Source organism: Monodon monoceros, unplaced genomic scaffold (assembly GCF_005190385.1).
Source record: "Monodon monoceros isolate NGI ecotype Baffin Bay Population unplaced genomic scaffold, NGI_Narwhal_1 Super_Scaffold_8, whole genome shotgun sequence".
NCBI lineage: Eukaryota > Metazoa > Chordata > Mammalia > Artiodactyla > Monodontidae > Monodon > Monodon monoceros.
This window is the reverse complement of record NW_021703785.1, coordinates 28,667,046-28,689,534: the sequence shown is the minus strand read 5'-3', so window position 1 is coordinate 28,689,534 and position 22,489 is coordinate 28,667,046. Positions and strand designations below refer to the sequence as shown.

Here is a 22,489-nt window from a genome sequence, read left to right as displayed (position 1 = left end):
CTGGGACAAAGTGAGAGAGTGGCATGGACATATATACACTACCAGACGTAAAACAGATAGCTAGTGGGAAGCAGCCGCATAGCACAGGGAGATCAGCTCGGTGCTTTGTGACCACCTAGAGGGGTGGGATAGGGAGGGTGGGAGGGAGGGAGACACAAGAGGAAAGAGATATGGGGACATATGTATATATACAACTGATTCACTTTCTTATAAAGCGAAAACTAACACACCATTGTAAAGCAATTATACTCTAATAAAGATGTTAAAAAGAAAATAAAAAAGAACTTTAGGGAAGGGTAATGCATTTTGCCACTAACTCCTTTGTATGAATTGCAGGGGTAGGGTTCATATTAGGACACTGTGCTCCCCTGTGGAACAAGAAGACCATAAGGGAAGAAGCATAGACTGTGCACATGTGTGTGAACAGAGACACATAAATGTACACTCGAACTGGCCCAAGCCAAGGAAAACCAGCTAACGGAGCGCGGTCCCTAAGTTTTGTCATAGGCCTAAAGTCTTAGCAAAAATGGACGTGTAAGCACTGCCTCTCTCTGTGTCCCAGTATAGGGACCCCTGCTTCTCCTGCTCTATAAATCCCAGTAGAAAGGGAAAAGCTGGATGGTCTGGAGGAGGCAGCTCCACCTAGGCAGCCACGTGCAGGTGTGCTTCAAGCGGGAAATAAAGACTTCCCCATGAAAAATCGTCTCCCCAGCACTCCCCTCAGGTCTAAAACTCCCGTCATTAGGGTCGTTCTTAAGTTAAAGACATCTTATCTTCCCAAGACATTTGATAAAAGCAGAACACTTCCCGGGAGGGATACACTGTGTCCTTGGTGCCCATTAAGATTTTCACAAGCACTGGGTGTTGTATTCCCTGATGGTCACCTTAGTCAGCTGTCCCAAGGGAATAAGTCCAACCATAGACATACGTTCGTTTTGTTCTCTGCTATGTCCTCAGAGCCGTGCAAATCCCTGGATGTAAAATGCAATCTGAATCTGCCTCTATAAAGTGGAGACAGGATAGCACCTAGCACATCATGTCATTGTGAAGAGTTAATGATTAATACCTCTAAAATGATTAGAACAGTTCCTGACATATAGTAAGCTCATGGTTATTATTATTGTTGTTGTTGTTACGACTGATTAAACACACAAGTAATGGGAGAGGAAAAAGATCTAGTAACTCTGAACAGGAAGGCCCCATGGGGTGATGTGAATGAGGGGAAGGGTAAAAGAAGTGGGTGGTGGAGGAAGTGCAGGGTGGGCTGAAAGGGAAATAGAGCAGACCAGCTTGTCTCACAATCTGAGAGTGTACGGAACAACCTACGGACACTGCCCAGGCCCACGGCACTGACCAGGGCCCGCTGAGGGCCTGGCACTGAACTGTGGTCCTCCTTTTCCTGCAGGGCTGAGCCAGAGGCCTTTGCCTCTCGGCCCTGCTGTGGCCGGAGAGAGGTGATAGAATGCAGGAGAGTGCGGTGGTGAGCAGCCTCCATACCTTAGAGAGTGACTGTGTCCTGAAATCTCTGAAACTGAACCAGATTAACAGGGAGCACACGGCACTGGAAAGTAGGTACGCCAGATTCCCAACCAGGACCCACAGCATAGCATCCAGCCTAAAGGAGAGGCAAGGTGCTGCAACACAGTTTCCCGAAGTGTGTTACTGGTGGCTCGTGAAAAGAAAAAGTATTCAAATAGGTTTCTGGGTTAAATACAGTTAAATGTACTTCTTTAGAATAAGATTTCTCAGAGCCTGTAATATGCCTCAATGTATTGTGAATCTCCAGAGGTAGATACTGTGCATAGTGTTTCCCAAATGTATTTGACCAGAGAAGCCTGTTTTTAACACAGTATCCAGAGGCCAGTGTCCTGCTAGAAAACCCAGGGGTGTGTGGATAAAGCTGGATACAGTGTCTCCAAGGCCAAGACATCGAGAGTTTCTGAGCCCTCACTTCCTCATCTGAAAAGAGTGAAGGGTTCTTAATTCAGTGGTTCTTACCTGAGAAGCTGGTAAAAGCCATGGATCCTCTCCCTGAAACTAGGCACATTTGTATATGTGTCAGACTCTTTTATTCATACAAGTTCAGGGAATCATAAATTTCTCAACTATAAGATGTTCTAAGATCCCATCCATCTCTCAGACGCTGAAGGTACCTGAATTAGAAGGACATCATGGTAGACAGCCAGCGCTTTCGCCTGCCCAGCATCCCTTCGCTTTCCTTTTGGTGACAGCACTAGTTCCCCTTTGTGAAACCACCTTTTTCCCATTCTTAGTCCATGCAATTCAAGAAAAGTGGACCAATTCCCTTCAACTCCAGAAGTGGGCATGTCACCCAAACTTAACCAGTCACAATACCTCATTCCCCTTGCCCCAGCAAAGAAATCAGGGATAGCACAATGTTGATGAGAGAGTTCTCTAGGACTTGTGCTAGAGCTATCATATCAGAAAAAAAAAGAGGAAGAGATGGAGAGAGGGAGGGAAGGAAAGAAGGAGGGAAAGAAGGGAGGAAGGAAGGAAGGGAGGGAGGGATTAAAGACTACATTGTGGCTTCTAAACTAGCAGAATGAAAGTTGGCAGTCTAGGCAGCAACCTTTTTCTTTGAGAGGGAAAGCAATTCCAAATGATATTAGCTGAATCATCCCTAAAATCTACTTCCTCCCCCCAAATACCCCATTTTTGTGAGCCAATAAATCGTCTCCGCTGTTTAAACTAACTTGCAACTGAAAGAGTGCTACGTAATTCAGACCTCAGTCTTGGGACTCCCAGGCCTGCTGTGAGGCTCAATTAAGAGGCTCATTGTATTAATGCTGAGTCTATACTTGACAGATAATAAGCCTGTAAGGATGTTTAATGGAGGACTGTGTGTTGGTAGGTACCGGTAGGACCTGACCACTGACCCATGTGAGCTGTGCACCAAGAAGACCCCAGAGACCTCAGCTAGTTTCTTCCACCTGCTGCCTGCTGCCTGAAATGCCACCCTGGAGCATCTGGGATGCTGGCGGAGGTAGCAGGAGGTATGGGGGTATTGCTTAGCCTTTTGAGAATCTAAGGAATCTAATCAACCCTCTTCTTCGAAAAATAAGGGAACATATTTGTGGGCAGTTTCGGGGTTTACAGACTCTCGGAAGCCCCACAGAGACTCCTTCCTCAAGGGGTCTCAGGGCTGCATGACCTCACTTAGGTAGAGAGGAGTTGCTAGACTTCTTCCATGAGAGATCTCAGTCTCCCAAAGGCCTGAAGATGCCAAGGAAGAAAAAAGGGAGACCACCACCAGCACAAGAATGGAAAGGAAGGTGGCCGATAATCTGCAAAGACTCTGGCATTTAAACACACAGCATGAGTAAGTCTCACTACCCCCAACTGCCCTTTGAGAAGGTTTTCTGTTCGTGGGACAGGGAGGCAGCATAGCTAGAGTCCCCCTCAGTCAGATTTGGAATTAACCTGTGGCCTAAGGTTTGGATTCCTGTTAAAAGTGATTCCCGGACAGAGAACATTTTAAAACTCTTATCAGTCATTCATACCTTTTCCCAGGTAACATATTTTAATAAGAAGAATCGGGAACGCCTGAATAAAAAGCAGGAGGGAGAGTAGAGACGACAGATGTCCTCTGCGGGCGGCTTTGTCTGGGCTGCCTGGTGGAAGCACTAGTCTCTAAAAAAAGCGATCAATCCTAACTTTGAAGCATTTTGCTGAATAACTGTTTTAAATGGCTACGTTCTTCCCATCTGTGGGAGATTTTCCTAAAAACACAAAAATTTAGCCAAGATCTCACAACGAAGGAACTACTGAGCTTAATTGCAAAGTTAGAAGCTGATGGTTTGACAAAGCCTCACCTATTTTTCTTCCCATCCTTAAAATGTTTTTTAATCAAAACTGGCCTCCCCTACTGAAGTCTGTGTTCCACTCCCAGCCCAGCCCCCCAGCCCCCTACTCCCACACCCCACTCCCAGCAAGCCCGTGCTTGGGATCCTGCCCAGCCCTCGTGAGGCCTCCTACACATCCAAGGTCCAAGGCAAGGGAAGGAGGGGACAGCTGCAGCTCAGCTCCTGGCCACAGTCCTTCCACCAAACCGTCATCTGGGATCTTTTCCTCCTGCCCTACAAGATGTCAGAGCTAGGGTCTCATATGAGGAGTGCTCAGATGAATCTCCTGCGAAAAACACATTTTACAATCCAGAGCCTTTTGCCAAGGATAAGAATAGTCTCCCCTGTGCCTATTTCAGGCTCACACTGAGAACAGATAATAATTTACGTGTGCCTAACTCCTCCACAGCTTGAAAGTGCTTTTCTTTACCATTCTGCCTGTTTGTTTGTTCTACTCGGGAACCCAGAGGGGAGCCAAGATGTCAAATCTGCTCCATAGCAACTGTCTCCCTCTAATTTCAATAGGGCCCGAGTCAGCATCACTATGGCACATGCAGACGCAGCCTGAAATTCGGGCTGGGTCCTCGAGTTCACTTCATGGTATGGCTGCTGGTAGATGTGAATATTGTTAAAAGTTTGCCACCATAAATCCTTGAAAAATAAGAACAACTTATTTCTTATATGAAATAAGATTTTTACATCTAAAAAGCGAAGAATTAAGCCAAGCCATTGAGTTTCACCTTGTTTTGAAAGACTTGCTTCAGTACCAAAATCACTGAGCTTGGCATATTCCAATAGGAAGCTCAGGGTGGGAGGGAGGGAGACGCAAGACGGAAGAGATATGGGAACATATGTATATGTATAACTGATTCACTTTGTTATAAAGCAGAAACTAACACACCTTTGTAAAGCAATTATACTCCAATAAAGATGTAAAAAATAAAAAAAAAAACCCTAAGGAACAGCTTTGGGCAAGAGCCTTACACCATCAGCTCAAATCTGATACAAACACAGGTCAAGAATCTGGTCACCAGGATCTGTGCTTTATGAATGACCATGTACTGGCACAGCCTCGGGCATTGAGCGGGGGATTTCACCGCAGCACCGCTAAGGAGGCTTAGAAAGTATGTGAAGTTTGTACGGGTGGTCCCCTTCTCTCTGTTTTGCACCCTCTTACACTCTGTAGACTCCATTGGAAGCATCTCTTTGTTCTGCATCTTCACGTTGCCCGTCCACATCAAAGGGCTTTGTGCTTTGAACCACCTACCCAGGATGGCAGTTTGAAGACTTTGTGTTTCAGCTCGCCCGGTGAAAGCAGTTCCATGCCCTGGAGATAGCAGGCACCAACTGGCAGGATGCTTTTGCCTTGGTCGCTAGCAACTGCTCCCACACCCACGCCTCTGCTTACCTTGCTCACTTCCCTAGCTACCAGGGCTCCCCATCCTAGCACACCTCTGACACCACCCTGTCTGTTCACAGCGTTCCCCGTGAACTCCTAGAACCCTACAGAGGGGGATCCCAGGGATTCCGCCTCTTGGAGCACGGACTGACTCTCAGCACTGACTCCCATTTTAATCCTGCCAGGCCGGCAGTCTGTTAGTCAAACCCCCCAGTGCCAGCGTCTTAATTCAGTGTTAGACAATCTGGTCAGATAACCCAGTAGATCTCAATCCTGGATGTACATTTGAATCTCTTGGAAGCCTTTCAAAATGACTAACCCTCAGGCACCAGCCCCAGAGATTCTGATTTCATTGGTCTGGCATAGAGCAGTATTTTTTTTAGCTCTGCAGGTGGGTCAAAGGTGAGTCAGGTTCTGAATCAAGGATCTAAACCCAAGACAAGCAGAGTACCGAGCCCATTTGCAAATGCAAAACACAATTTCTTGCTCAATTACGACTGTTGAGACAAATACTGAAAAAGTTATTCCAATTTAATTTAAACAAGTCATTCCTCTAGATTCTTACATTTGTCTAACACTCAGTAAAATACATATTTTATAATGATATTTTATAAAAACCAACCAATTTTTTTCTCTTTCAGGACAGCTCCATAAAACTGTGCTACCTGTTGAATGTAAACTTTGTCTATGTGACTCCCTGGTTGAATATTATGCACCTTTGGACATAACGCTTTCACGCCTCCAAAGTGCTATGTAAAAGCCTGAAATAGTCGGGTTATGTAATATACAATGAGAATATCATTTACCATTTTTCCAATTAAATCTTCACAACTTTTCACTTAGTCCTCCAATCTGTTGCTGTGAGGTCCACGGAGTAGCAGAATGGTAGAAATGCAGAATCTACAGCCCCCACCCCAGACCAACTGAATCAAAATCTACATTTTAACTAGAGCCTCAGGAGAACCCACAGCTACATTCACGTTTGAGACACACCCTCCAGTAAGCCACTTTTATCAGCCTTTTTGTTAGAGCAGCTTCTTTCAGGGCTCTCCCTTTGTGGTCTTAGCCCCCCATGAATGCTCTGCTTCCACCAAACCACACTGCCCCAGGTTCTAGGCCTCTCAGGCCTCCTCCCCACCATCTGCAAAGCCCCCTCCCCTTCTTTTTGCCTAAAGGCAGCACTCGCATTTCTCAATGTCCCAGTTGAGTCTCTCAACTCCAAAACCTTCTCCATAGCCCAAGGGCTCTTACCTGCCTCTAATTTTACAGAACCTGTCTAGCTACACTTTCATCCAGCATCGTAGCTGTGCTTGTTCTGTTATTTAACCCTTATTCTGCCCTTAATTTTCCAAGTACTTCTGCTTTGTGTCTCCTGCTAGTCTATCACTTACATGTTTTTGCACCTGTCATGGGACTTTGCATATAATAGATTCAACAAATATTTGGTGTTTGGCTTTGACTTGGATCTCTGATGGCACACTATATAATCTGAAAAACCTATAAATCTGAGTCTAGAAACTAGTAAAAAATATACAACCTCTAAGTTTTGCTGGTATTAAACCTTCCAATCGGCTGAACCCAGAAGTTGCACAATAATGTACTGTACAGATACTGAACTATTTTTAAATAACTGGAGAAAATAAATATCAAAAATGAAAATAAGACAACATAATATCAGGTATCAACTAACACTGTAAGTAGAAACATCTCATATTATTGTCGCTAAGGACAACTAAACAAATAAAATCCCTTAGCTACCAGCAGCTGCCATGGACCAAAATACAATGACAGCCAACCCCAGCCTATGATGTGCAAAGAAAAGCATACAGGGCTTCTGACCAAAATTGTGTCTACCAGGATACAGGCAGTCTCAAAACTCATTCCATTCCACGCCTGGATAGAATGACCCCATACACTGTGGCAGGTGTTTTTCTCTATCCTTTCATCAAGTCCATAAGTATTATTAGAATTTAACAATGTGTCTTATAGCAGGTCATAGAAATACAAAGATGGCTAAGACATGTCCTTACTGTCAATGTGCTCACAGTCCTAGTGGGAAGAGGCATAAACAGATCATTCTAACACAATGTGGAACATACAGTACTACAGTACACGTACACAGGGCATTATGGGAACACAAGGAAGGGCTGCCTAACTCAACCTGAAGCAATCAAGATTGTGGACTTTCTGCGGCTTCCCTGGTGGCGCAGTGGTTGAGAGTCCGCCTGCCGATGCAGGGGACACAGGTTCGTGCCCCGGTCCGGGAAGATCCCACATGCCGCGAAGCGGCCGGGCCCGCGAGCCGTGGCTACTGAGCCTGCGTGTCCGGAGCCTGTGCTCCGCAACGGGAGAAGCCACAACAGTGAGAGGCCCGCGTACCACGAAAAAAAAAAAAAAAGATTGTGGGCTTTCTGGAGGTGGTGATACTTGAGTTGAGACTTAGAGATGACAAAGGAATTAGCCAACTGAAAGATGAAGAGTGATATTCCAGGTAAGGAGAAGTATGTAAAGAGAGGGAAGAGGACACTGACAACATGGTATGTGGAAGGAGCCTAGAAAGCTCTGCATAGTAAGAGGCCAGAAGTGATGAGGTTTTCTCTACAGAGGCAGTGGCCACTTGCTAGTTGATAAGCTTGGAGGCAAAAGACTTGGGACTTTATCCAAAAGGCAAATGGAAAATGTCTAGGCTTGAAAAGACTTCATGCAGCTTCCAAGATCTAGTAAGCAAAATTAGAACAGCTTTGATTCTAGATGAACCAACTACATTAAAGCCATAGAATCCTCATCAACATGGCTACTTAGATACTAATTCAAACATTTCATGAATCATCTCTGCAGATGGATATTGGAGGACAAGACCTCTGAGATAAATCCCTTCCAGCCAAGATTCTATTTTCTGATTTTAAATGGCCAACAAAACTATGGGCCTATAACATGGATCTGTCCTTCTGAAGGCACTAAACCATACCGCAGGACAAATACCACAGTCTTATTAAGATAGTGAAGTGAAAGGAGCATTAAAAGGGCCATAGAATGGGAGCCTGCTTCTTCTCACTTGTAGCTAACTTCTCTTTCCAGCAAACTATATTTTTCTCCAATTATAGCTCACCATGTCAGGCAAATGTATGAGATTATTATGTCTTTATTCTTAGTATTTTAATTTAAATTATTTACTGAGTTTTTTCATTTGCAACCAAACAGTTCAATTATTTGCTTTACACTTATTGATGCACACATACACACACAGATTTTTACTCAATTTTGAGAGGTAAGACGCTGGTTGATTTGAATGTTGGCATTTTGTGAAATTTTGCCTCAGTATAAAACATAAATTGTTTACTCTGGATGTTCAAAACCATTAACACAGAAGAAAAATACCAGCAGGAAATAATTGTTTGGTTCAGGCAGATGACTAGATACATTATACCCAATGGTATATATGAGCTGGAATCATTCAACTGCCTGCCTTTTAAATATGTCATGTCTCCAAACTGCACCTTGCACACTGCTTCCTCTAAGAGCTCCTAATCTGGGCCAGACTTCTCAAAATGGATGAAACTAAACTAACTCAGCCATCTTTTGCCAATTTCACTGTATCTGGATTCAGCATTTCATCTTCCCATGTAACCCGTGTAGGTATTATTTTCCTAGCAGTGATTTTACTTTTTGGCGATGGGCAAATGTCCATATTTACAATTTTAGCCTTTTCAGGACCACAGAATTAAGCAATCATCAGGAAAAAATAACAGTGATGATAAAATTTAGAATAATATTAAAGAGGTAAGTGTGATAGTTAAAAAATAAATAAAAATTAAAAAATCAAGTAGACCAGGGATGAAGGGCATGGGCCCTGGGGCCAGACTGCAGAGTGTAGTTCTTGGTTTCCCCACTTATACTATACTAGCTTTGGATAGGTCATTTAATCGTTCAGAGGTCTCAGTTATCCAGTATGTAAAATGGGAATAATAATGCTAGTTCCTATCTCTAATGTAGTTGATAAGATTTTTAACAGTAATTTATACACAGCATTTAAATCAGAGCTTGGCACATAAGAAGTTATATGTGCTATTATTAGTATTATCATCAACATCATCACCATCATCATTATAAGGTACCACAATCCATTAATCTCAATTCTCAGAAATAGTTTCATGGAATGTCACAGGGTATTTTCACATTCACATGTCCTCTTCTTTTCTAGCACTTCTTGGGATGTTTGAAATACAAGAGAAAACAAAAATAACTCTTCTCAAGAGATGATATTACAAAGATTAGTTAGCAGAAAATATGTTGTGGCAGACATTGTTGGTTGAATGACCCAACCCCATTTCCAGTCTCTTCCCTAGGTCCTCTTCCAGCTTGCAATGTGCACATGACACAGTGCAGCAGGGAAAGCATTTTCCCCTCTTCCTACTGAAATGATCGCCAGCCTACGAAGGAAGCCCCCAAAGAATCAGAGACCTCAATGCTAACCTTGCTGACCCCCCTTCAACCAGTGCCAACAGCTACCCGCCCTCAGATTTTTCATCATATATGAAAAGTAAACCCCTTTACAATTAAGACTTCGTATTCAGGTTTTCTAATGCATGCAGCCAAAAGCATTCCTGACTGATACATTTATAGACTCCACGTTGCTCATGAGACGACCCGAGAGACCTCAATCTGCAGCAGTCATTCTCACTGATGCCTGATTTCTTTTCCTAGGGTAAAACTAGGTCCTTGGTGCTTGTGCTTCTGCGTTCAGTGTTCCAACTTGCCCTGCATAAGTTGCATCCTGGAGATCCAGAGAGCCCTTCCTTCTAGGTCTTCCCCATTCCATCTTTCTGCTCCCAGGTGCTGATCCCACTTCAGCTGCTCATGCTGCAGGCTTTTCATTTCTTGCCCTCCAGGAAGCCACACTCTGGGTGACCAGCATCCCTACACTGGTGTACTTATTCCCCTTGACACCAAGCTCATAAGTTTTCTCTTCAGTGTCACCTGGTAATGGGGGCAGACATCTTCCCATCACTTGTCTCTCTCCACCTTATCAGTTTTATTATTGTGGCCAATTTTTCTTGTCCCCAGTGGTTCTCAAAAAGCCCACCTGCACAATCACTCCTCAGCCCCTTCCGGTTCACTAACGAAGTCTAGTTGCAGCTGTATACACGATAAAACTGGTAAAAGCTACACAGCTTGCAAATAGTGTTTCCAATTGTCATATTGTATTATTGCTGTTTAGACAATCAAACTGTTCACTGAAATAATTACATTATTAAAATATTTTAAAATTGTCTATGGACTTATTTCAGATAGTACTTCTTCAGCTCTAAAATTATTCAACCATTTCAACAACAAAGAAAAAACTGTAACTTGGACTTGGTGATTGATATTTTCTTCTTCATCAACTTAGTTCACAATTTGGAAACAAAGGTTTGTCTGTTTAATATTATATGAAAAATTATAGTCATCTTGGATAAACAATAGTGTCAATAAATAACATCTACATAAGAATGAAAAAGAAAACCTATATTCTTGCTGCCAGCAGACATAACTTTTGTTGACCTTTGAAAGCCAGGGGATTAACTAGCATTTGGGGGGAGACATTTTGAAAGACACAGAACCTGTCATATTTTCTGCTTCATGAGCTAAACATAAACAGTGGGAAGACTGTTACAGCTGTCTGCTAACAGATGAGGCTTTGGAGGTTGTGAGCCAAAGGAACAGCAAAGACCATTCTGTGTTTAATAAACCATATACCCTCCAGTACAGAGATGACCCCTGACAGGGAGTTAACATTTGGAAAAAAAAAAACACAGTTCTTCCAAGTCATGGAGGTATAATATAAGATCTTGTGATTGTAAAGAAATCACATGGGTTGTGAAGAGAAGTTGCGTGAGGGATGTCATTTTTAAAATTTACTATAATTTACAAATAAGAGAGACCTGAGCTGATAAAGTATCATCCAAATTACTATTTGAAAATGATTTATACCACAGGGAACACAAAACAGTATTTCTATTTGTTTTTCTAGCAAAACATACATATGTGCAGCAAAGTGAATCAGAAACTCTTCCCAACTCAGAAAAACTTTAAATCGTAATAATAATGAAGATAAAAGTCATTTTCAGGCAGTAGCTCAATAATACACTGAAAATGGAGTCACCACATACATAATTCAGGCCTAATGTAATCCTCAAGACACATATTCCTAAAATAAAGAGGCAGACAGCCTGGGTGTGGATCTGGCTCTTGCTGTGTTACTTTGTGCAAGTAACTTAATATCTCTGAGCCTCAGGATCCACATCTATAAAATGCAGGTAATAGCTACGTTGCAGGGTTGTTAAAATAAGTGAAATGAATTGATATTTTTACAGTTTTAGAACAGTTCCCAAACATATAATAAGTGGTACTTAAGTATAAATAACAAATAATAACAGCTGTGTAGCTTACCTGATGCCTGATGGGATAAATTTAAACTAATCAGTCAGTGGAAGAGCTATGGAAGCCGCCAGTCTAACCTCTTCTCTCACACAAGAATCCTCTAAGAACCAAAACCAAAACCAAAAGCATGACCCAGCAATTCCGCTCCTGGGTATATATCTGAAAAAAACAAAAACACTAGTTCGAAAAGACACACGTGTCCCAATGTTCATAGCAGCATTATTTACAATTGCCAAGATATGGAAACAACCTAAGTATCCATTAACAGATGAATGGACAAAGAAGATGTGGTATATATACACAATAGACTACTACCCAGCCATAAAAAGAATGAAATTTTGCCATTTTGCAGCAGTATGGATGGACTTGGAGGGTATTATGCACAGTGAAATAAGTCCGACAGAGAAAGACACTGTATGATATAATTTATATGTGGAATCTAAAAAATACAACAAACTAGTGAATATAACAAAAATGAAGTGGACTTGCAGATATAGAGAACAAACTAGTGGTCACCAGCAGGGAGCTGGGGAGGGGCAGAATAGGAGTGGGGGAGTGGGAGATAAAAGCTGTTGGGTGCAAGATAGGCTACAAGGACATATTGTACAACATGGGAAATATAGCCAATATTTTTAAATGGAGTGTAACCTTTTAAAATTGTATAAAAAATTAAAACAAAAACAAACCTTGACACACTCTGACCTGAGGAAGAGGAAACTGGAAAATACCTCCCTGTAATTCCCACCTTGAATTCTAAATCTGAACCTATAACAAAAAAATCCAAGTCTGCTTACACATGGCAAACCATCACAATTTTTAAGGAACCACCATCACCTTCTCTTCCTCAAGCCAAGCATCCTCTATCTGTTCATCCTCTGAGACTTTGATGGGGCTCCAGCTCCCTCACCATCTAGGACACTGGCCTCTACGGACAGCAAGTTTGTTCGGTTCCCCAGGAAAGTAGGGCGGGAAGTACCGGGATGTGATTCACGTGGCGGCCTATCTGCCACTCTCATTCTGGACCTTGATTTCTATTAGCTGAGGCTCAGAGGGCGCTCCAGTTTTCTGGCATCTGTGTCACGCTACTGCCTTATACTTAAAACTAGATTCTTGATCTGCTGAAAAGCCAGAGCACTCAGCTCCATCCTTACAATGACATTTTTAAGCCTAAACTCAAAAATGTGTATTTATCCCTATTAAGTCTCACTTGATTATTAATCAGGATAAATGTGCATGCAAATGGAACCACAGCAGTACACCAAATCAGATTTTAAATTCTCTAGAGGAAATTCATTTTTTTTACAGGAATCTTATGATCAAATTTTGTAAAGCAAATAACTATCCTTCGATTGATATTTTTGGTAACTATTAGCATATTATAGCTGTCTACAGCAGGAAACATATATTAAGCTTTGGATTCTACCATATTATGTTATTAAAGCAGATCTGCCTTCCTGTACTTTGATTAGGCTAATACTAAAATTAGGTTATTTTCCTTGAATGTACTGCAACCAGAAGATTAGCATGCAGAAGAGAGAGCCGGGAGACCACAGACCCAAAAACTATGACCAGGTCTAAAATCTCCTAAAAGTGTACAGTCCTCAAAGGGCAAACCAAGAGTTAATTCTTGGCTTAAAATTTCCCTCCCATGCCTTTTATATGAATGAAATAATACTGTGAAAAAAACATTATAACTGACCCTCTCCTATTCGTTCAGTTTCCACATAATTTGGTACCACAATTGGGTCACTGTTCTCCAGGGTTCTCTACCAGGTAAGGCCCTTAGGCTAAGCCTTCTGCAGGCTGAGTCCAGTTCACCTCTCTTGCCTCATCTCTAATGACACTCCAACACTGTCACCCCTAGAGTTTCACCAGTCCACTCACCTGTACTCTCAGCTCCATCCATGTCTCAAAACCAGTCCTGACAAAGGAGGCAGTTGGTAAGGTCTTAAACCAATCCTGTGGTAAGATAACTAGTATCTCATGTGCCTGGGTGAGCCCTGGGAACCAGAACTGAGCTAATTCTACCCAACCACTGAGCACACTGTGCATGGCCTTCCTGCTCAGATTCTGACTGAGCCTTCCTGTCCCCTTACTGGGGTTGAAGCTCTTCCCTAAGCCTGGACACTTAACTGAGGCCCTGAGAACTTTCCCAGCCCATTTGCAGATCCCTGTTATTCAGTTATTACCTGGGATCCAGCCATAACTCAGAAAAACCTCCACATACCATGTACCTCCCATTAGACTTTCAATATCAGTATCACTGTCCATGGATCTCCCACCACATTGGAGACTGAGCCAAAATCTACCCTGGATCTTTCAACACCACAATTTGAACTACTGATACTAAAGAAAAACTTGAAGAAGAAATACGCGAACCCATGCGTAAAGAAAGTCACAACTCCTTTTTCTGAGGAATAAAAGACATCTCAAATAGATGAAGATACATGGCATGTTCCTGGGAATGGCAAGGAGTCAAGGCCAAGATATACCAAGAATCCAAACCTTTGGCAGCACCAATCTAGGCATGGGGAGATTTTTTAATCAGCATGACTCAGGTGTGGAAGACTGATGGTTTGAATTCAGCCAGGCTTGGGATTTTGCTAAGCAGATGTGAAAGAAGAACATGGGGCAAAAGAGTTGATACTGTCAAAGAGAGACAGAAGTGATGGAACATAAAATCTAAATGTCTTGGGAAACAAATATAGAAAGTGGGTAACAGAGAAAACAAGAAGAGTCTGGAGAGCCTAATGGGACAAAGATGAATGAAACTTGCCAGAGGCTATGTCAAGAGAGCAAGGTCTGGATATAAAATTTCAGTGCTGAAGACACTGGTGATGAAAACATGCTGAGTATGCAAACAGAAGGACATGATGAAGAGGGGCTATGGTAGAAGCTATTGGAGATGAGTAACTCAAAGCCCTGAGAAGCCTGTGTCATTTGGGCGGGTGTTGAAGTCATCCAGGATACAAGACAGCCTGAGGATCCATGGAAGGACTGAAGCCAAGTGCCAAAGTGGAGCCTCTTTAGAATGGTGGGAGCATTGGCTCATTTAGGACAATAAATTAGACACAGGACAAGAAACAGAAACCTGGATTGTCTTTAACTTTTCCATTTCTAAGATTGAGAAAGGGGAGATAAGAGTTCTTGGTTTAAATGTTCCGGTTAATTTCACAAATCAAATTTAACTTCACTAAGAAAAGTTATGAAACATGGTTCCTTGGCAGTAACAGTACCAGTCAAGCGATATGGTACCACAGCATGAGATTTCAAAGATCTATATTTCAACACTAATGAAACAGAATCCATTCTAGAATTGCATTTAGCATGGCAAGAAAATGAACTCAGGGGGATTAATTATTAAAACATAAAATGTAAAAACATGCATTTGACACATATTTATTTCATTAGTTTAGAAAACTACTTACAAATCATTAAAATTCTTGATACCTATAACCAAAAAGAAAATGGTGGAAGAAAGGAAATGAGACTGATTCTAGCTAGGACAGTGGATAGGAACTAAAACAAAACTGTAGAATGTTATATAAAAGTGACTGCCATGGGAAAATTCCAATCACCTGTAGCCTCCCTAGTACCAGCCATCAATTTCCTTGGAATGCCATTCCGTTTCAGTACATCAGTTCAAAGAAGATGTACTTGAAGCACTGAAGTTCTAATATCAAACCAAAAGTAAAAACTCAGTCATGTAAAAGCAAAAGGTAAAGTTCTCTTGGTCCTGATTCCTTAGATAAATAATTAAATAATAATGAAATTGGAGGGCTATTTTCATTTTAAAAATTCCAACTTGTTCAGATGAAAGTCTACTAAAAATGGCATATTAAATGACATTGCTCTGAGGCCCCAGTGCTTGATCCAAGGAAAAAGTCCTTTGCAGTTTTGGTTAAAGTAAAAGCTTCTCAACAAATAATCCCCAAGTATTTTTCTGATTATTACTCATACACTAAGTTCATAAAAACTCAGAAAACTATTAGGTTGGGGAAAGAAAAGATTGAGCAAACTATGACTGACTTTTGGGTTTTCTTATTTCTTCTACGAAGTGAAATTCTGTTCATCTTCCTCATTGCTATCTCAGACCACCAGACATCCTCAAGCTCTATACCTTATGCAACATCCAACTGAGACTATGGGAGAAGAGTAACCGACATTATCCACTTCCTCTGCTAAGGTCAGACCACTGTCACCACTGACTAATTTACCATGGAGAGTGGGACTCTTCCTAACACCATACACAAAAGTAAACTCAAAATGGATTAAAGACCTAAATGTAAGGCCGGACACTATCAAACTCTTAGAGGAAAACATAGGCAGAACACTCTATGACACAAATCACAGCAAGATCTTTTCTGACCCACCTCCTAGAGAAATGGAAATAAAAACAAAAATAAACAAATGGGACCTAATGAAACTTCATAGCTTTTGCACAGCAAAGGAAACCATAAACAAAACGAAAAAACAACCCTCAGAATAGGAGAAAATATTTGCAAACGAAGCAACTGACAAGGGATTAATCTCCAAAATGTACAAACAGCTCATGCAGCTCAATATAAAAAAAAAAAAAAAAAAAACCAATGGAAAATGGATGGAAGACCTACATAGACATTTCTCCAAAGACATACAGATGGTTAAGAGGCACGTGAAAAGCTGCTCAGCATCACAAATTATTAGAGAAATGCAAATCAAAACTACAATGAGGTATCACCTCACACTGGTCAGAATGGCCATCATCAAAAAATCTACAAACAATGAATTCTGGAGAGGATGTGGAGAAGAGGGAACCCTCCTACACTGTTGGTGGGAATGTAAATTGGTACAGCCAGTATGGAGGTTCCTTAAAAAACTAAAAATAGAACTACCATATGACCCAGCAATCCCACTCCTGGGCATATACCTGGAGAAAACCATAATTCAAAGAGATACATGCAGGGATTCCCTGGTGGTGCAGTGGTTGAGAGTCTGCCTGCGGATGCAGGGGACACAGGTTCGTGCCCCGGTCCAGGAAGATCCCACATGCTGCGGAGCAGCTGGGCCCGTGAGCCATGGCCACTGAGCCTGTGCGTCTGGAGCCTGTGCTCCGCGACGGGAGACGCCACAACAGTGAGAGGCCCGCGTACTGCAAAAAAAAAAGATACATGCACCCCAGTGTTCATTGTAGCACTATTTACAATAGCCAGGACATGGAAACCACCTAAATGTCCATCAGCGGAGGAATGGATAAAGAAGATGTGGTATATATATATATATATATATATATATATATATATAAAATGGAATATTATGCAGCCATAAAAAGGAACGAAATAGTGCCATTTGCAGAAATGTGGATAGACCTAGAGACTGTCATAGGGAGTGAAGTAAGTCAGAAAGAGAAAAACAAATATTGTATAATATCGCTTATATGTGGAATCTAGAAAAATGGTACAGATGAACTTATTTGCAAAGCAGAAATAGAGACACAGATGTAGAGAACAAACTTACAGATACCAAGGTGGGGAAGAGGAGGTAGGATGAATTGGGAGATTGGGATTTACATATATACACTACTATGTATAAAATAGATAGTTAATGAGAACCTACTGTTTAGCACAGGGAACTCTACTCAGTGCTCTGTGGTGACCTAAATGGGAAGGAAATCTAAAAAAGAAGGGATATATGTATATGTATAACTGATTTACTTTGCTGTATAGCAGAAACTAACACAACATTGTAAAACAACTATACTCCAATAAAAGTTAAGTAAAAAAAAACAGTTCTGGTAGAACCAGGATTCTTGACAGGAAATTAATTTTTAACTAAACATATTTATTTTAATATTTGTCTTTCTATGCAGTTCCCTCTCTTAAACTTGGGTTGGGTTTATTACTCTTTTTCATTTGAGAATGAATTTTTATTCATCCTGCTTACATATGTTGTACATGGAGACTGAGATCTTTAATTGAAACTACAAAAGCTCTAAAGATTAATAATTTCATTGTTGAGGGCTCATATACCTTAACAGGTAAGTCAACTTTTGATATTAACGTTTGAAACCGGTTTTTGTTTTTAAATTACAAGTAGTAAATTAGGCAAAATAATGAGGGAAAAAAGGAAGAAACACACACACATACAAAAACACTTTTTGTTTTATTCTTCTAAAGTGACAAAGTGACAAAGATAATATCAATCAGTTTCTGGGTAGCATATGAGTATGCCAGTATAACAGTTAAACCAGACAAGGATTCTGTAACCTCTCTGTTTTAATTTGACAACTTAATCTCCAAGACTCAAGTCTGGAACACTTGCTAACCAAAGTATTTTATGACCTATACCTGGAATTATTCAAAAGAAAATAATAAAACATATCATACTGAGTACTTTTTCTTTTTGGAACACCAGGGTAAAATCTTGCAAAGATTTGATTGAGCAGCAGTGTCCCTCCGGAGATAAATTTAGCAAAGATGCTTTGACCGGGAAAATCTTTTTCTCGCAAGATATGTAAAAAGAGATACAAAGCAATACGTATTCATTTGTGCTTTTCCTTCCTACGGTGACAATGTACAAGGGTTTTATCTACCTTCATTTTTGATTGCAGCTCAAATTTAAGATAAGCTCTTCCCCTTGTAGACAATCCACTTGTAGATGCTTTGGCCCTGGAGCCTGTGTTCTTCCAAGTTCTTTCTCTAAGAAGAAATTCTTTATGCTCAGAAGAAATCTGTCACAAAATAATGCATGAATGGAAAGGGTGAGTGTAACTCGGCATTTTTTCCTTTAAAATTAGTCACTTCAGAAGAAGACAGATCATTAAAATTTGCCCTAAATATCAAAGGTTCTAATTCAGCAAAATATTTTGAGATTCATGAGTGACTCAAAGTAGATAACGATTAGAGTTGAAATCAAGGAAGGACTATAAAGCATTAGCCAAAATACTGGAGACCAAAGAAGAGAGATAATGATAAATATCAGCAAAACCACTCACAAACAAGTTTTTTTACTTTATAAAAGCTTCAAATACGGCGCCATACTAATTCATTGTATTGATTAAAATGACAGTTTCTCAACATGTCAGAATAAAAATAATCAAATAGCTTTGCCTTTAAACATCTTGTATGTTGTCGAGAGGGTATTCATTTATCCTGTTCGTCTTTGAAAAAGATTAGATTTTCAACCCAAGTGTGACTAGCAGACTCATAAAAATTGCTATCATATTCACTTTAAAAATATACTGCTCAACCTTTGCCAGATCCCCTGGCTTACCTTTGTTCTTACATCAATGAAGCATTTAATCTTGCCTGTCTTCTTCAACAAAACCAGTGAAATAGTCATACCATCCAGCAAGAACTGTTCTTTAGAAATATGAAGCTTTGGTGTCAGATCTTAGCCAGAATGTGTGCTCCCACACACCGCCAGAAATTTATGGTCAGCTGGATAGAATCTTTCTTCTGCAACACCATTTGCCCTTTCTCCAAGTCCAAAGCAAAGATCTTTTTGAGCAAAGTAGCTGAAAAGACAGGCTCAGGATAAAGGGCAAATACAGACTGATTTTGTATAATTGACCTTTCTTTAAGCTAGAAAGAAAATAATTTAGAATTTCTATACAAGAATCAGAGAGATGTTTTTCTTTTTGTAACTTTTTTTAAAAGTAAAAATGTACTTTTTACCCAAATTTTGAAGGAAATATTGCTAGAGTAAGACATATGAATTTAACATATTAAACTAGGTAAAATCTGAAAAATCTTTTTAGTGCAGGTGGCTTATTAATACTTCCCATGTATTACTTCCTCTCACTTTTCTACCTCTCTGTCAATTTTCTACTCTACTCTCTTTTGTGTTTTCTCTTATCCCTGTCCTCAGGTTAGGGAAGTTTCCATGGTTCAACCTTCTTCCAATTTCTTGTCTCTCTCCACTTGGTATTTCATAGTTGGGTCACATTGTATAGCACTAAATACATTTTACAACAATTACCACATTTGATTCTCATAGCCATCCTATGATATAGTCCTGTATAATTGTCCGTTATACACCTGAAATCACACACCTATTAAGTGGAAATCACATACGCATTAAGTGGTAACGTAGAAACTCACAAGAATCTTCCAATTGTCTTCACCGACTTCCAAGAGACCGCACAGACCACATAGAAAAAAAAAATCTGTCTTTTTCATCAATGTGGCCTCAACAATTAGCACAGAACGAGCATATAATATAGTTATACATATACGATATATGACTATACATATTTCAGCAGTGTAATGCGCTCAATATATTAAATAAATGAATGAATGAAAGTTAGCTCTACTTCTAATATTTGCAGGAATCTTTGTAGGAAATCTTACACTTTTCAAAGTACTTTTTAAAATATGAACCTCTCTGATGAACAAAACATTTTACGAATTAGAAAGATCAACTACTCTGGTCCCCTATTTTACTGATGAAGATATTGTGGCTCAGAAAAGCTAAAAAACTTATTCATAAGTAGCCAATAGTAGTGCCAAGCTAGAGCCTAAAGAATATCAATATGAAAAGAATTTTCAATCCCATACGAACCTGGGGGCTATTCTTTACTATAATGTTACAGTTAGGAGTTATGACTAGTTATTTTCATCATTCTGCACAGACCCGATAGTGCATACATATCTATTTAATGTCACATGGGCTAGGCTATCGGGATAGGGAAAAAAAACTTAAATATTTTTACAAGCAGATTGCCTTTAAGCTGTGCATTGAATTAAATACAATTACTCAGTTCCTTCTACATTTTAAAATATATAATTAAAAGATCAAAATATTTTGATAACCATTTAAGCCAAGATAATAGTTCCCCATGTCTCTGTTCTGTATTAACACTCCTTTAAATAGAAAGCATTCATGAACTGAGGCATTCCTAACACATTACATGCATGCTCACACACGTGTGATGCACACACACTGTTTCTTGCAATATTCATCACGATTCACTACCTTGCCTTTTGGCCCTCCAGATGGCCCATTGGTTCTATTCAAACTGAACTCTGAGATTCCTCTTTCCTAATTGCTGGCTTCCAGAAGGAGCCCTTTGTGGCAGCTATTCCCCCCAGTCAACTGCAACATTCCATTGCTTGAGCCTAAGTTTCAACACAGTCTTCAGGCTCTTCCTCTGCCTACCTAGTTCATAGCCACAACCAATCCTTGATTATCTATGCAGAAAGGGGGGAGGGGTAACAATAATTTAAAATATCATCATCAAAGGAAAATTATTTGAAAGAACAAAAACTATCATACCAGCTCAGACCCGTGATCTCAGTTTTTTTGGTCTCTGAAAGCAGCAACTAGACTTGTGGAAGAATTTGGTTATCAAGATGAAGCGTATATTTCTTATTAGTCATATATTCACTCATTTATTCATTCAGTAATTTTAATAAATAGTGTAGGATATATAAGACCTCAATTAAGTGCCTGGGGGATGAAATTAGGGGAGAGAGAAAGAAAGGAAAAAATAAAAGGAAGGAAAAAGAGAGAGAAAGAGAAAGGAAGGAAAGAAGGAAGGAGGGAAGGCATGCAAATCATTATTTCAAAGCACCTAAATCCTAAATGGAGACCTCCAGCTAACATTTCTGTGATGTGATTTTTTTCTCTCAGCCTCTGTGCTTCTCCACTCTCTCCCCCTACCTAGTTAATGCTGATTCGTCTTTCACATCCAACATCCAATTTTGCCCAGTAGAAACTTTCCCTAAACCTACCTCCCAACCACAGTAGTTGCCCCTCTGATTTTGCCTTCCTCTCCCATCTATTATCACATTAGATCTAATTTTATATTTTAAATATATTGTTTTATTTTAATTATATTTAAAATATATTTAACATAGGCATTAACTAAGACATTGTATTTAATCATATTCCATTATTATATTTAATAAATATAGTATTATAGATTTCAATGATTTACTGTCTCCCCAGAAGCCTATACCATGCCAACCACTTAAGAGGTCTCCAATAAATATTCCTGAATAAAGAAATGAGTTAGTAAATGATAGATATAAGACAAAATGATGTAAGCTCTTAGTGGTTAAAAATGCAAGTTTTGAGTCAGATTTCTGGGTTCAAATCCTTCTTCAAATCCTTACTAGCTGAAAAAACTTGAGAGCTGTGCAGAGATTAAAGTTCCTCAAGCAAGAGGAGATTTTTAGTAAGGATTTTGGGAGGGTTGATTTTATGCGTCAGCTTAGCTAGTCTATGGTACCCAATTGTTTGGTCAAACACCAGGCTACATGTTGCAGTGAAGGTATTTTTTTACATGTTATTAACAATTAAATCAGTAGACTTTGAGTAAAGCAGTTTACTCTCCATAGTGTGGGTGTGACTCATCCAATCAGCTGAAGACCTTAGAAGACTGAGGTTCCTCAAAGAGGAAGAAATTCTCCCCCAAATTGCGACATAGAAACCCTGCCTGAGTTTCCAACTTGATGCTCTGAGGCATTCAGACTCAAGACTGCAGCATCAACTCTTACCTGAATTTCGGATCTCAGATTTTCCAGTTCCCACAATCACACGACCCAATTCCTAAAAATAAACCTATTTCTCTCTCTCTCTCTTTCTTTCTCTCCCTCCTTCCCTCCCTCATTCTCGCTCTCTCTCTATATATACACACATATATGATACAGAATAGTATGCAATATAATAATATATAAATATATATTATATATTTTACACATATAAATATATATAAATTACATAAATGTATATCTATATATACTATATAGATATACATACAATATATAAATTATACATGTTTATTTACTCTATATTATACATACATAATAATTAAATATTTATA

At 40.0% G+C, this 22,489-nt stretch overlaps 1 long non-coding RNA gene across 1 annotated transcript in view; it reads right to left on the bottom strand.

The window, feature by feature from the left end:
- Nucleotides 1–22,489, bottom strand: part of LOC114888148 — a 286,180-nt gene that overhangs the window by 250,173 nt on the left and 13,518 nt on the right. The window contains exons 3-4 of the long non-coding RNA XR_003791718.1: nt 18,254–18,391; nt 11,692–11,841 (exon numbers count right to left, since the gene is read on the bottom strand). This is a non-coding gene — a long non-coding RNA (uncharacterized LOC114888148). The remainder of the gene's footprint in view (nt 1–11,691; nt 11,842–18,253; nt 18,392–22,489) is intronic.